Consider the following 15,457-nt stretch of genomic DNA (forward strand, 5'->3'; position numbering starts at 1 on the left):
AAAAAATGATATTTTTGTAATTTTGACATGTTGATAGCATATTTGTAAATTTTATGTGATATGTGCATTGTGACCACATTATTATGTGGATATATGTTATTTTTGGTGAATGGATCCTTTCAGACATTTTTAGGGGAAAAGTCACAGCATGAAAAATACGGTCGAGCTTAGGGGTATTTTGTGAATTTTCACACCTTGAGGATATTGATGGAATAAAATTAATAGGTGTTATTTGTATGCTTAGTGGGCATTAGTGGAATTTTGATGATTAGTTGGATATTTGGAGGTAAGTGGTGAAATTAGAATTTTAAGCGAAATGACCAAATTATCCTTGAGGTTAATTAAGGGGTTAAGTAAATGGAAGGGACGGAATAGTAATTTGACCATATAATTAGAGAAAAACCAAGTGTTGAAGGTTTCTCTTACACGTTCTAGCCTATTCATCATCCACCTTGTTTTCTCTTCAAACTCAGCAAAACACTAAGCACCCAAGGCTAAGATCAAGCATTTTCAAACTTTGAGGAGTCTAGAAGGGAATTAAGTGTCAAGAAGATGGATTAGCAGCAGTACAGGGCCATCTTTAACCTTGGGGATTCAATCACAACTGAGGTACGAATTTGTTTTTCCCTATGTTCTTCATTTATGTTCTTGAGGGAAATTGGGATTTTGGGTCTAATTTTAAAAAATTAATGATTCTAAGGTGTTTAGATCAGTATATGGAGTTTGGAAACATGTTAGACTATCGCTATAGGTTCTGAATTCATATTGGAATCCATAAATTGTGTTGATTTTCGTATTTGGGGGGAAAATGGATTTTAGAACCCTAAAGTCTCAATTCATGGTTTTAGGTTGTAATTGAAAGTTTAAATGGTGCCTTGAAGTTGTATGCTAGTTGCATAGTTTATTTGGGGTCGAATTCTGCAGAAAACTAGCTGGAAATCTTGTTTTGGGTCAATTTTTTATTAGAGAAATCGTAGGGGAAAATCTGGGAGGCGATTTCATTTCTGGGGAAACCACTAAGAAAGAGAAATAGGTGGAAACTACTAAGAAAGGCATAACATTGAGTTCACGATATCAACAACAATGATGTCACTGTGTCTGCTACCAAGAAGGATGACTCTCTATTATATTCGAAAAGAATAACAACCTACAAAATAAACAAATATAAGCAAACCCGTTACTGAATAATAGAATAATAAATATTTTTTACATTGGTAAAAAAGTCTTCCAATATAAGTTTGAGAAGAAAATTATTCTTGTGAGTTGGAAAGAACAAAGAGGCAAAAAAGTTATCTTTGAAGTCCACGAAAGTGTTACCATTTGATCTAAGCTCTCTATAGTGACGTTGTGAGGAAAACCCAATTACCGGAGCCAAATTACAAATAACAAGTATACATGTAAGTAAAATATAATTACTATTACGATAAATATTATTTTAATTAATAAATATATGTCCACCTGTTATGATTTAGTTTTTGAAATAATAAAATACATAAAATAGAAGAAAGAATGTATATCAAAAAATCATGAAGTGTAAATAGGGATCAAAAGAAAGTGAAGAAGAAGAAAAAAAGTTAAAAGAAAAATTAATAAAATGAAGCACACTATTGAAAAGTAATAAAAAATAAATAAAGATAATACTCTTACAATAACCAATGTTTTTTCCTTCCAAAATAAAAAATAATTAATTTTTTTGAAAGGTTACGTTAACTAACTTACAACCACTACTACGCTATTGAACAACAATGACAGTCGACTAACTGTTGTATTTACTTATGCCGGGGCGGGATAGCTATGCTAATAGTTAAAAAATGTCGATGTTGCGGACAACGCCAATAGTTATTAGGTGTCGCTGTTGCTGGCAACGCCGACAGTTAAAAATTGTCGCTGTTGTAGGGCAATGCCGATAGTTATTAGGTGTTATTGTTACTAGCAACGCCGATAGTTATTAGGTGTTATTGTTACTAGCAACGCCGACAGTTATTAAGTGTCGCTGTTGCTTGCAAACAACATGTTTTAACCTAGTTTTCGGTACTGTAAACTATTCGGAATTTTCTGAAAATTTGCAGGATGCTCTAAATAGCTACAATATATACGGTCATAAAAAAAAGTTGCGCCGAAAACTGTTCACGGCAATATGTGGCTCAATATTGGGTCCCTCTCTTGAATGCAGGTCAAAACAAGTATATAACCAACAGATATAATGGTTTTATATAACAAGTTGATCTATATATAATTACTTATGTACATGTTACATGAAAATGCATGCCTATATATATACATTCCAAATTCCAAACAAACCTTAATGGACGTAAGCCATGAATTATTCTCTACACACATATGAGGCCCACATTCATTTTATAAGGGACAATATGGTTGATCAATATCGACAATTTTTAATTGTCGGCATTGGTCTTGAATTAATTGTCGACGTTGGGGTCAATAGCGACAATTTTTAACTGCCAGCATTGGTCTCGAATTAACTATCTGCGTTAGGGTCAACAGTGACAGTCAAAAGCAACGGTGACAGTTATTAACTGTCGGCGTTGGTTTCTATGCCTACAGTTTTTAACTGTCGGCGTAGAGTCCGGCTAAGTAATTACGACGGTCAACAGAGTTGTTGACTGTCGTGGTTGGGTGTCGGAAAAGCCCAATTTTACAGTAGTGAACAACAACTTACAACTTACATAACAAAAATAAGAATATACACCGTTTAAAGTCTTTGTTGAAAATTAATATAATTTTTATAAAATAAAATAATAAATATTTTAAAATACATAATTTGGATAAAATACATAATATATAATGGAATGATTTAAAAATAATATAGGAAAAATTACATTTTGCATAACAAAAATCTATAAGAGTTACAATAATAATAGTATGTGTACTAATTACATTTTCACACCATTTTTATACCCCATTATAATAAATATTAGTTTATTTAGTTTTGTTTTGTATGGTTAAATATGGTAAGTGTTTTAATATTTTATGTTTTTTCAAATTTAAATTAATTTTATTTGATTTAAAAATGCAACTTTCCAGCATTTCCCCTTGCTAATCGGAATCAACATATTCAGAAGCTTCCATTTTGGTAGTTTTATTTTCTATACTTAATGGCCTGTTTGGCATAGTTTTTACTTTTACTTTTAGACATAAGAAGAAGAAAAGTAAAAGTTTGAGCTTTCTAATTCTTGTTTGGATTTATATTTTAAAAGAGCTTTTTTCTTTGTTGAATAACTTTTTAGAGTGTTTGGTATATATTGCATAAAAGCACTGATAAAATAAATATCAAATTTAACCATAAATATATGTTTATAATGATAATAATATATGTTATATTTGAACTCATTTGAAAATTAATCGTTCTTTCTAATTGCATACATATATGAATTAATATTAATTAATAAATATAAAATCATAAAATTCTAAACATAATTAACAAAAAATCTAAAATTTTAAATTAAATATTCAAATATAAAAATCTAAATGTAGTTGGAGAAATAAATTCTATATATAAAACAATAATAAAAAAAATAAAAACTAAAAAAAAATCGTATGTAGATTTTTTTAGAAAAATTAGATAGAATACGTTTTAAGAAAAAAGAAATTGTATTATATAACTGTTATCTTCACAATTTAGGACAAAGATGTAATTTATTTTTTTGTTTTATAAAAAATAGGGGTAAAATAGGTATTATGAAAGATTTATTAAAACAAGAAAATAACTTCCCGTGTTTTTTTAGAAGTCTTTCCTGAAAAAGCTGGTGAGTCACTGCTTCTCTTAAAAGCTCTTTTAAATTCAAAAAGCTATTTATATATTTCATCAAAATACACTTAAAAGTAATTTTAAGACTTCAAAATCTCTTCCAAAACCATGCCGAACAGGGTCAATGTTGAGTTGCTATTATCTTAGTTTTTAATATACATTTATATTTGTTTCATTAGGTTTATATTTTATGCATATATTTTTTAGTGTTGTTCATTTGTTCTTATGGTATATCTTGTGCTATTTTTTTTATTGTCTAAAATATTTCAGTTTAGTTTATATTGCATTTTGTACCTTTTTTGTGCGTTTAATATGATGTTTATCTAATTTATATAATTATTATAAATTATTCTGTTTATATTAAATCTTTTTTTTTTGTTTTATTTTTCAAAAATATTGGTGCTAGTTTAGTAGTCTTAGTTTATTTTTAACATTTTTGTCAATTAAACTAGTTGGTTTATTTTTAAATATTTATAATATATTGTAACTAATCAAGTTTGTTGTTAAGTTTTATATCTTATTGTTGTGTTATATTTTTACTTTTTTGGAGTTGATAAATATTCTAGTTGCTTTTTAATTGTACTCGCAATATGGTGATGTTGTTTAATTTGATTGATGATTGATTTCTCTTTAAAACCTATTATTAAAAGATGTTGTGTTTGATCTGCATTCCTCTTGTGTAGTTCCGTAAAAAAATACATTGAATCATCATTATCTATGATCATTGGAGGTATGGCAAGACCTGGTTGAAAATGTATTTTAAGACTTGTGAAATTTGGATGTAGTTTGAGTTTCTTTAAAATCATATCATTCAGTTGTTGGAAGCTATATTCATTTGGTATGAGTATGTCGGTCACCTGAAAGTTCTTGTATGTAAAACGGTCTTTCCAAATATCATTGTAGTAAACATAAACAGTTGTTTGAATATTGTTGAATGAAAATAAACAATGATTAGTTTATAAATTATGATGGATATTATAAAATTCAATTGCTTAGCTCATTAAAAAATATCAAAATATAAACAAAATAGAGGTATTGTATATATGATTTATATATATCATGAAATAAATGATTTATTTTATTTCCATGTCTTTTTCAATTGAGTTTAATATGTTTCAAATTATGTATTTGTAATTTTACTTTAGATTTTTTTTTTATATGCCTTATATTGAGTAGTGATAAACAAATCTAATACAAGTTCTCTATACATGATTTATATACATAAGGAAATAAATAATTTATTTTATTTTTTAATTGTTTTTAATATTTTTCATAGGGAAATTATCCCTTATACGGTCTTTTATCATTATTTTTCATATTTACGTTATTTATTTTTTCTTATCATTTTTATAAAAATATTTATTCAAAATTACAGTTTAAATATTTATTTTTATTTCTTCTTTACTATTTCTTATGCTCTTTCTCTCCCGTGTCATAAAACCAAGTTAACATAAAGAGTTTATTTATTCATCAAAGAATTTCACTTTATACAAGTAGAACCACTCCCCTTTATAAATATATTTCAACTTTTAAAAACAAATGATTTGCACGGTACATCATCATAATTTTCAAATTTCACATCATTCAAAAAAGAAAAAAATCTTTAAATAGTGATAAAAATACTGTACACGATCTTATTAAATATATAAATCATAAGTTCCACCTTGCACATATATATGATTTATTTTTTCTCCTATATATAATATCTTATAGATTGTTGAATTTGAAGTTTTCTTAAGTAACTTTTTGCATATATTTTTCATAGAGTTTAAGTTTGTTTCCAAGGATTTTCCTTGTAATGGTGCAAGACCACTTTTAACTCAGAAGGTAAATAAATCATTATTTTTCATTTTCTTCTTCCATCCTTATGAAACTCATGCAATCCTCTACAACCTCAAATGACAACCCAATGCAATCTAATGCAACTTTAAAAAGCTCATTTGCAAATTTCAATCTTATGTAACTTACGCAACCTCAAATGCAAGCTCATGCAACCTATTGCAACTTAAAAACTCATATGCTAATTTAATCACGATGCAACTAATGCAACCATAAATGCAAGATCAATGCAACCCCATGCAATCTCATACAATCCAATGCAACCTAAAGTAATTTTAGAAAGCTCATTTGTAAATTTCATCCTTATGCAACTCATGCAACCCACTACAACTTCAAATGCAAGTCCAATGTAATCTAAAACAACTCATTGTAACCTCAAATGCAACTAAATCAACTTAAGCAACATCATTATGCAACTTAATCATCCTTATGCAACTCATGCAATCCACTGCAAAATGCAAGCTCATGCAACCCAATGCAACCTCAAGTAACCTACGACAATCTCAAATCCTATGCAATTGAATGCAACCTATTATAACCTCAAATGCAATTCTATGCAACCCCAAGCAACTCATTGCAATCTCTAATGCAACCTCATGCAACATAAAGAAACTTTAAAAAAATTATTTGCAAATTTGATACTTATGCAATCCAAAGCAACCTCAAATGCAATTAAAACAACCCATTGCAATCTCAAATGTAAGCACATGCATGCAACTTTAAAACTCATATGTTAATTTCATCGTTATGTAACTCATATGGCCTAAACCAACCTCAAATGCAATCCCAATGCAAACTCAAGCAACCGACTACAATCTCAAATGCATGTTCATGTAATCTAATGTGAGTTATACATATGAATTACGAATGCAACCTAAAGCAACTCATGGCTAGTCCAAGTGCAACCCACTACAACTCCTAATGTGAGTTATCCATATGAATTACGAATGCAACCACATGCAACCTAAAACAACACATGGCTAGTCCAAGTGCAACCCACTGCAATTCATTGCAACTCCTAATGTGAGTTATCCATACGAATTACGAATGCAACCACATGCAACCTAAATCAACACATGGCTAGTCCAAGTGCAACCCACTGCAACTCCTAATGTGAGTTATACATATGAATTACGCATGCAACCACATGTAACCTAAAGCAACACATGGCTAGTCCAAGCGCAACCCACTGCAACTCCTAATGTGAGTTATCTATATGAATTACGAATGCAACCACATGCAACCTAAAACAACACATGGCTAGTGTTGCATGAGATTGCATTGAGCTTGCATTTGATGTTGGAGTGTATTTCATAAGGATGAAATTAGCATATGATTTTTTGAAAGTTATTTTAGGTTGCATTGGTTTGCATAGACTTCCATTGGACTTTCATTTGAAGTTGCATTGAGTATGCATTTGAGGTTGCAGTGGGTTGTATGAGTTGCATAAGGATGAAATTAACATAAATTGTGTTTAGGTTGCCATGAGTTTCATTGAGTTTTTTAAAGTTACTTTGGGTTGAATTTGGTTACATTGGGGATGCATGGATTTGCATTTGATGTTGCAAATGGTTGCTTGAGGTTGCATTGGCTTGCATGTGAGGTTGCATAAGAATGAAATTTGCAAATTAGCTTTTTTTATTAAAGTTGTTTTATATTGCCTGAGCTTTCATTTGAGGTGGGAGTGAGTTGCATAAGGATGAAATTAGCATATGATTTTTTAAAGTTATTTTAGGTTGCATTGGGTTGCATAGACTTACATTAGACTTTCATTTGATGTTGCATTGAGTATCCATTTGAGGTTGTAGTGAGTTATATGAGTTGCATAAGGATGAAATTAACATAAATTGTTTTAAGTTTCTATGAGTTTCATTGAGTTTTTAAAGTTGCTTTAGGTTTCATTTGGTTACACTAGGGATGCATGCCTTTTACTATTAATACAAAAAATATCAACCTCTAATGGCTGATGAAGGTCCAAGGACGAGGCTATAAAGTCATACAAATTTGACCTTATAAAATACAAGTAACTTCTATTACCTTACTTAAATGAGTATCTCATGATACTTCATGTGCTGTGTAGGTTCTTGGACTTTGCATCTACATATACTGATAAAAAAAACACAAAGAGACATAACTTAAACTCTTTGATCTTGTAAAACTCGTAATATAACTAATATATATTAATAAATTATGCATAATAATCAACCCATTATCTACAATCATAATATACATTATATAAAGTGAGATTTGGTTGTTTTCTCTAATCATGACAGAAGAAAAAAAACTTCACCTGTCGTCTGTGCACATAAATGTATACATACATATTGTCTTAAAAAAAACTTTTATAAATGCAATTTTTTTTGGCAGGTATATGTATAGGAGTGAGACTTAATATACTCCACATATAATATAATATATATATATATGTTAAGTAGCGTGAAAACTAAAAGCAACAAACTCCTCTTAAGGTAAGTCGTAGATTTAAAAGAAAAAACTTATGAATATACATTAATGAAAGAAACTTTAAATCTATGTATATATGGAAAAATACTTTGTCATAAATATAATAATGAAAAAAGCCCTTTTTCATATTATGTTTTTGTGAATACACTTTTATGTAGTTTTTTTTAATATGCAATATATCGAGTAGTTATAAACAAATTTGTTTGAATCACAATAAACAAATCTATTTTTAGTCATATTGAAAAATTGTTTGACCAAAATCGGTCTCAGGGTATCATTTTGTTCCATTTTACAAGATACAGTGTCCAATTTGTCATTTAACAAAACATAGGGGCCGATCGAGTATCCGAGCAAAACATAAGGGCCAAACTAGTAATATTTTAATATTTAATGGATTTTCATAGAGTTTTTTTTAAAATGTTTGGGTTGTCATGCTGTACCCAAAAATAAACTTCTATGTTTATTTTGAACATAAATGACTTTCAACGTATTTATTTGTCAATATTAAAATCCAGATATCTATTTCAATCTAGATACCTATTTCAGAAGATTTATGCATGCTTACAATCTTTACATTTATAAACATATTTCTAAAAAATTAAATCTCACGATAAACAGAGATATTAAGAAATAGACAAACAACAAAGTCTGATTATAATATACATTAGTAATATGAGAACCACACCTTGTCGTGAAAAATGCTGAAAAATAGTACCAATACTAACGTCCGATTACAACATTTTTTTATTTTGAATAGATTAAAAACAAATTTGAATCAGAATATACCTTTTTGTTTAGTAATGTCTTATCGAAAAATTTCAGCTTCTAACTTTGGCAGCCTCTGTGTAATCCGATTTTCTTGTGATATTTTCTGCAAAAAAACATTCAAATTTTGAATTTGGGTGACTCATATGGTTCGTATTATATGTAGGTGATTATTTCCTTTTTTTTTATTATTCCACAATACATGCATCTTTTGCTAATTTTTTGTTAGGGCTAGTAAAGATAAAAGGAAGCTTTTATATATCTCTCATCAATACAATACCAATTGTTTTGTTTTTTGGTATATGTTTTGTATTATTATTATTATTACAAAAATATGTAGTATTGTTTATGTATATCATATTAAAAACATGTACCCTAATAAAAAAAGCCCAATAATGTAACCGTTTCGTCAAAAATAAGAATATATATAAAAAAAAAAAATTCAGCTTTTACAATTATTGATTGGTTTGTGATATTGTATTTTAAATAGCTGTGGGACATATTTATTTTAGTCTGATTTTTGAGGATTTGTAGAAAATGAGAAATTGTTGTTTTATATTTACATGTGTAATTATTATTCATTTTAAAAAAACTTGTTTTGAATTTAGCTTTGGAAATGACCTACCAATCAAGAATTATGTGGGCACATTTATATTTTAGTTTTCAAAAACTTTAAATTGTATCTTAATGGTAAATCAATCACTCCCAAAAAGAATTCTTGGATTGAGAAAATAATTATGAAAAAATTGCTCAAATTATTGAAACAATACAAACTAATTTGAAATAAAATATTTTTATGGTAAATAACCATTTGATACCTTGTTTTTTTGTCGAAATACAAACTTGGTACTTTATGTGTTCAATAATGCTCATTTGGTACCCCTATAATTTGAAATCGTACATATTTGGTACCCTAGACTCAAATTTGATCAATAAATTTACTCAATATTATCAAACTGTCATCAGTTTTATGTAATTGAGTAGTTAAATTTGAATTTGAAACTCATATAATTGAGGGCAATTTGGTCATATTGATAAAATTTTACTGATCAAATTTGAGTACGATTTTAAATTATAGGATACCAGATAAACATTATTGAAAACATAGAGTACCAAGTCTGTATTTCGATAAAACACAAAGTACTAAATGAGTATTTACCCATTTTTTTATTTGAAAAGATAAGAACTTGTTCATTAAATAAATAACTAAACAAATTAAACAATACATTCCTTTATAATTAATAGAATAAATAACATTATTACCCCTGAACTATGACCACAATATAATCGTGCCCCTCGGATGATTTGCGATGTTAAAAATTCCCCATGAATTATACACGTTATTGAAAAATGAGACTTTTGTTAGATTTCGTCATATGTGACTAACAGATTGATGATGTGACATTTTTCTATTGATGCGTCGGTGCTATGTGTAGAATAATTAGCAATTTTGTCTTCCGAATATTGATCACTACCAAATTGTGCATTTTTTTTAATTAAAACTAATTTAATTTTTTTCTTAAAATAATAATAATTTTAAAATAAACAGTACTAAAAGTTTCAAATTAATTAAATAATTTTTCAAACATTCAAAAATTAAAAATCGAATTAATAACAAATAATTTTTTTACTTTTTCTTTTCTTTTACAATATAAAATAAATACATCTTAAAATAAAAATTAAAAATAATTCATAAAACAAAGTTTTTTCCCATTTTTCATTTTCCTCTTAATTAAAAGTTTTTTTATTTGTTTAATACATTCGTCATTCGTCCTCCTCTTTAATTAATTTTTTTTTCTTTGTTTTAGTATTTATTTTAATTTTTTATTCTAAAATTGATTTATTTTATATTGTAAAAGAAAAGAAAAGGAAAAATGGCACAATTTGGTATTGGTCAAACTTCGGGGGTAAAATTGATAATTATTCTATACATGAGACTCCCACATTAACAAAAAAATGTCATATCATCAATCTGTTAACTACCTAGGACTAAATCTAAAGTCTCATATTTCAATAACGTATATAATTCGGGGGAAATTTTTATCATTCGGGAGCACGATCATATAGTGATTATAGTTCGAGGGTTAAAAATGTTATTTATCCTAATTAAAATAATAAACTATTAGTAGAAAACTAACTTGAATAACTGTCCGAATATATGAAACAAAACAAGTCTATGAAAAGCAACATTACCTGAAAATTATCATCGAAAACTATAAATTTAAGAAACAAAACAGATTGTTGGTGAATAATTATTGAATTCACAATCATATACACTTCAAATCATTATTAAAAAATATAATCGTCTTGAAACTATGAATAGCAATCTTAAAGTTGACATACTTACCTCGATGATCAAAATATATGATATAATTATGGTAGAATCATTATGATGTGTGACAATTAATTGATCAGGATCAACAATTGGTGAACTTCATGTTTTGTAAATGAACTGAATAAACAGAACAAAAAATACAAATAAAATATTTCAAGCCTCATTCATCGGACAAAAGATAGTATAAGAAGATTCAATTTAATTTTTGAAAATAAAATCTTAAAATATAGTATAAGATTCTATCATGACTGTCTCTACGCCAGACAAAAAATGGGGCCTGCAAACAACTCAGCCTTATCGGCATGTAAAATACGATTATGTGTGTCTAACGACTCTAATCCAAATCCAAATCCAGAAGCAATAGAATAAGTGTGAAGCCTCGTCTCCAAGTTTACATACTAATATCACCACACTACCAAAGCAACAAATGATTATTATCTACCATTAAAGTAACTAGATTTCTCATATATTCCTTGTATACAAAATACACCGTCAAAGAAATTCAATAATAAAATACAATAAATATTGTGTATGTAGCACGGAGTACTATCTTATAAACTAAAGTCGCATCATCAGGTCTTGCGCTATATTACTAAATATTACTTTGACAAATTCAACACGACTATTAGAAAAGGAAAAAGAAAAAACATATATACAAAATCCTACCATGGTTAGATGCAATGCGCAGATCAAAGTATCAAACACTAAAGAGCCGAAGAAACAGTACAAGCATAAAGAAACATATCAACAAACTTTGAGGTTAATACAGCATATCAACCCATTGCTGTATTCCAACTTCATCCGACCCAATAATTTAAGTCATGAATAAGACTATTACTGTATCTTAAATATATCCAATCCAATTATCCAAGTCATGAAGATCCAACAAAACAAAGTTAAGACTTTTTTAAGAAACAAAAACAACATGCATTCAAACATGAAATGAATGATGCTCATAAAAATTAAAAATGCAGAAAATACAGAACTGTGAATTCTTAAGTTTAAAGTTTGCTAAAATGCTTCAAATCAATATAGATTTTGTCGGATATTGCATCGCTTAGTATAATATTCAATTACAAGTAATTTATAACATAAATATATAAAAAGTCATGAGAGAAAATTAACTACTTCCAATTCACAATTATTATAAAATCACATTAAATATCTTTTCCAAAAATCAAACCAATCCAAAAAGTTATGTACAAATTAAACAAACTTTTTAATTAGTCGATACTCTCAAATTAAGATTCTAATTCGCCAATTCACTCAAACAAGATTTCATATAATCACACACATGAACGAATTAAACTAAAAAATTCAAATCAAACATTACCTTGGAGACAGTCACAATCCTCAGCCTCTTTGCGAACATCAAGAACCGAATCGATCAACTTAGCGCCTTCGGTGTAGTGACCAACGTTTATGTTAAATTGAAGCATTGAAAGATTGGCCAAGGCTAAGGAATGCCTCAGAAGTTAGAAGTTTCCTTTGTTTGGCGGGGTACTACCGCCGTTTTGTTGAGGGATTCTCGAGAATTGCAACACCCTTGACAGAGCTAACGTGTAAGAATTTGAAGTTTGTGTCGACTGATAGGTGTGAGAATAGTTTTTAGGAGTTAAAACGGCAGTTGATCACTACACCGGTACTCAGTCTTCCCTCAGATAAGGAAAAGTTTGTGGTTTACTGTGATGCCTCGAGGCAAGGGTTAGGTTGCGTTCTAATGCAGGTTGGGAAGGTGATTTCCTATGCCTCAAGAAAGTTGAAGGACTATGAACAGCAATATCCTACTCATGACCTAGAACTGGCAGCAGTGGTGTTCGCACTGAAGATATGGCGACACTACTTATATGGAGAGAAGTCTGAGATATATATTGATCACAAGAATTTGAAGTATTTCTTCACACAAAAAGATCTGAATATGAGGCAGAACAGTTGGTTGGAGTTAGTAAAGGATTATGATTGTGAAATCCTCTATCATCCAGGAAAGACCAATGTTGTGGCAGATGCCTTAAGTCAGAGAGTTTCGGGACAGGTGTTTAGCTCGAAGCAGATCTTAGGAAAGTAAGCTAAGGTTATGACCAGAGCTGGGATAGAGTTCGTCGTAGGTCAGTTAGCCAATATTCCTCTTCAGTCTACACTTCTTGAAAGGATAAAGGAAGCTCGGATGAATGATCCTCAATTAGTGAAGCATCGAGAGGATGTTTTAGCTGGAGTGGCTAAGGGTTTCACTGTTTCTGAGACTGATATATTGATGTATAAGGATCAGATATGTGTTATGATGGATGTTGGTATTAAGAAGGAGATTCTAGATAAGTCTCATGCCACTCCATACTCGTTACATCCAAACACCACAAAGATGTATCAAGATTTGAAATCTTTGTATTGGTGACTAGGGATGAAGAAGGAAGTGGAAGAATATGTTGCTGAGTGCCTAACTTGTCAGCAAGTGAAAGCTGAACACGAGAGGACAACGAGGTTATTACAACCTTTAGGCCTCCCGAAATGGAAGTGGGAAGATAAAACCATGGACTTTGTGGTTGGATTGCCAAGAGTTGTGGGGCAATATGATTCTATGTTGGTGATCATAGATCGGTATACCAAGGTAGCGCACTTTCTACCGGTGGGGACAAACTATAGTGTGGATTAGTATGCTGTTATATGTGAAGGAGATTGTACATCTCCATGGGGAACCAAAGTCTATAGTGTCAGATTGGGATCCCACCTTTACTTCTAAGTTCTAGGGAAGTCTACAGAAGGAAATGGGTACAACAATAGTAACCATTCAATAATTGGAGTGGCTCCAAATGAAATGTTGTATGGTAGGAAGTGAAGATCACCCATTCATTAGGATGAAATGGGTGAGAGGAATTATCTTGGACCTGAGGCGATTCAAAGGACAAGTGAATCTATTGAGAAGATTAAAGCTCGATGCTTTCTTCACAGAGTAGCCAGATAAGCTAAGAAAATCCAAAGCGTAGGAACGTGGAGTTCCAAGTTGGGGACTACGTTTTTTTTTCTGAGTTTTGCCGATGAAATTAGTAAAATGATTTGGGAAGAAATAGAAATTGAGACCTAGGTTTTTTGGACCTTTTGAGATCCTAGAGAGGGTCAGGCAGGTAGCTTATAGATTAGCCATGCCTCTAGCCTTATCGGGAGTTCATAACATGTTTCATGTATCGATGCTTAGGAAGTATGTGTTGGATACCACGCACGTGCTGAGTTATGAGACCCTGGAGTTACAGCAGGACCTATCATATGAAGAGAAACCAGTACATATTATGGACAATAAGGATATAGTCTGACAGAATAAGACTATTTCTTTAGTAAAATTGTTACGGAGGAACAACAAGGTAGATGAATCGACTTGGGGGTTAGAGTCGAATATGCGGGACTAGTATCCCGAGTTGTTCAGGTAAATTTCGAGGACAAAATTTCTATTAGGAGGGGATAGTTGTAATGCCCAAAGCTCCTAATAAGGTTTAGTACTTTAAATTACATGCTTTGATGGCATGTATTGAATTATTGTGAATTATATTATTATATAATTGATTATGTCTGATTATGTGCATTAAATGTGTTTAAAGACTTGCTTTTGATGAAATAAAATAAAAATGGGCATTTTCATAATTTTGACCCGTTCAGGGTATATTTGTAAATTTTATGTGATATGTGCATTGTGATCACCTTATTATGTGAACATATGTTATTTTCGACAATACTGGATCCATTCGAGCAGTTATAACAGAAAAGTCACAACAGGGAAAATACTCGGCTCGGGTAGAGCCTAGGGGTATTTTGGGAATTTTCACACATTGAGGATATTGATGGAATAAAATTAATAGGTGTTATTTGTATGCTTAGTGGGCATTAGTGGAATTTTGATGATTAGTTGGATAATTAGAGATTAGTGGTGTAATTAGAATTTTAAGCAAAATGACTGAATTGTCGTAGAGGTTAATTAAGGAGTTAAGTAAATGGGAGGGGCAAAATAGTCATTTGACCATACAGTTAGAGAAAAACCAAGTGCTAAATGTTTCACTTACACGTTCTAGGCCATTCACCATTCACCTTGTTTTCTCTTTAAACTCAACAAAACACTAAGCACCCAAGGCTAAGATCAAACATTTTCAAACTTTGAGGATTCTATAAGAGAATTAAGTTTCAAGAACAGGGATTAGCAGCAGCAAAGGGTCTTCTTCAACCTAGGGGATTCAATCACAGCTGAGGTATGGATTTTTTTCCTTATGTTCTTCATTGATGTTCTTGAGGGAAATTGGGATTTTGGG

At 30.1% G+C, this 15,457-nt stretch overlaps 1 protein-coding gene across 9 annotated transcripts in view; it reads left to right on the forward strand.

Moving 5' to 3' along the window:
• Positions 1 to 409: 409 nt before the first annotated feature.
• Positions 410 to 15,457, forward strand: part of LOC133822490 (uncharacterized) — a 42,515-nt gene continuing 27,467 nt past the window's right edge. For 3 of the 9 annotated variants that reach the window (XR_009887895.1, XR_009887897.1, XR_009887899.1), the window contains exon 1: positions 414 to 609. The gene's annotated coding sequence lies outside the window, so the exon portion shown is untranslated. Of the gene's footprint in view, positions 610 to 4,452; positions 7,479 to 15,457 lie in introns of those variants that run through there. The other 6 variants (XR_009887900.1, XM_062254840.1, XR_009887902.1 and 3 more) reach the window with 5 other exon arrangements.

The sequence above is a fragment of the Humulus lupulus genome, chromosome 3, assembly GCF_963169125.1.
Source record: "Humulus lupulus chromosome 3, drHumLupu1.1, whole genome shotgun sequence".
NCBI classification, from domain to species: Eukaryota; Viridiplantae; Streptophyta; class Magnoliopsida; order Rosales; family Cannabaceae; genus Humulus; species Humulus lupulus.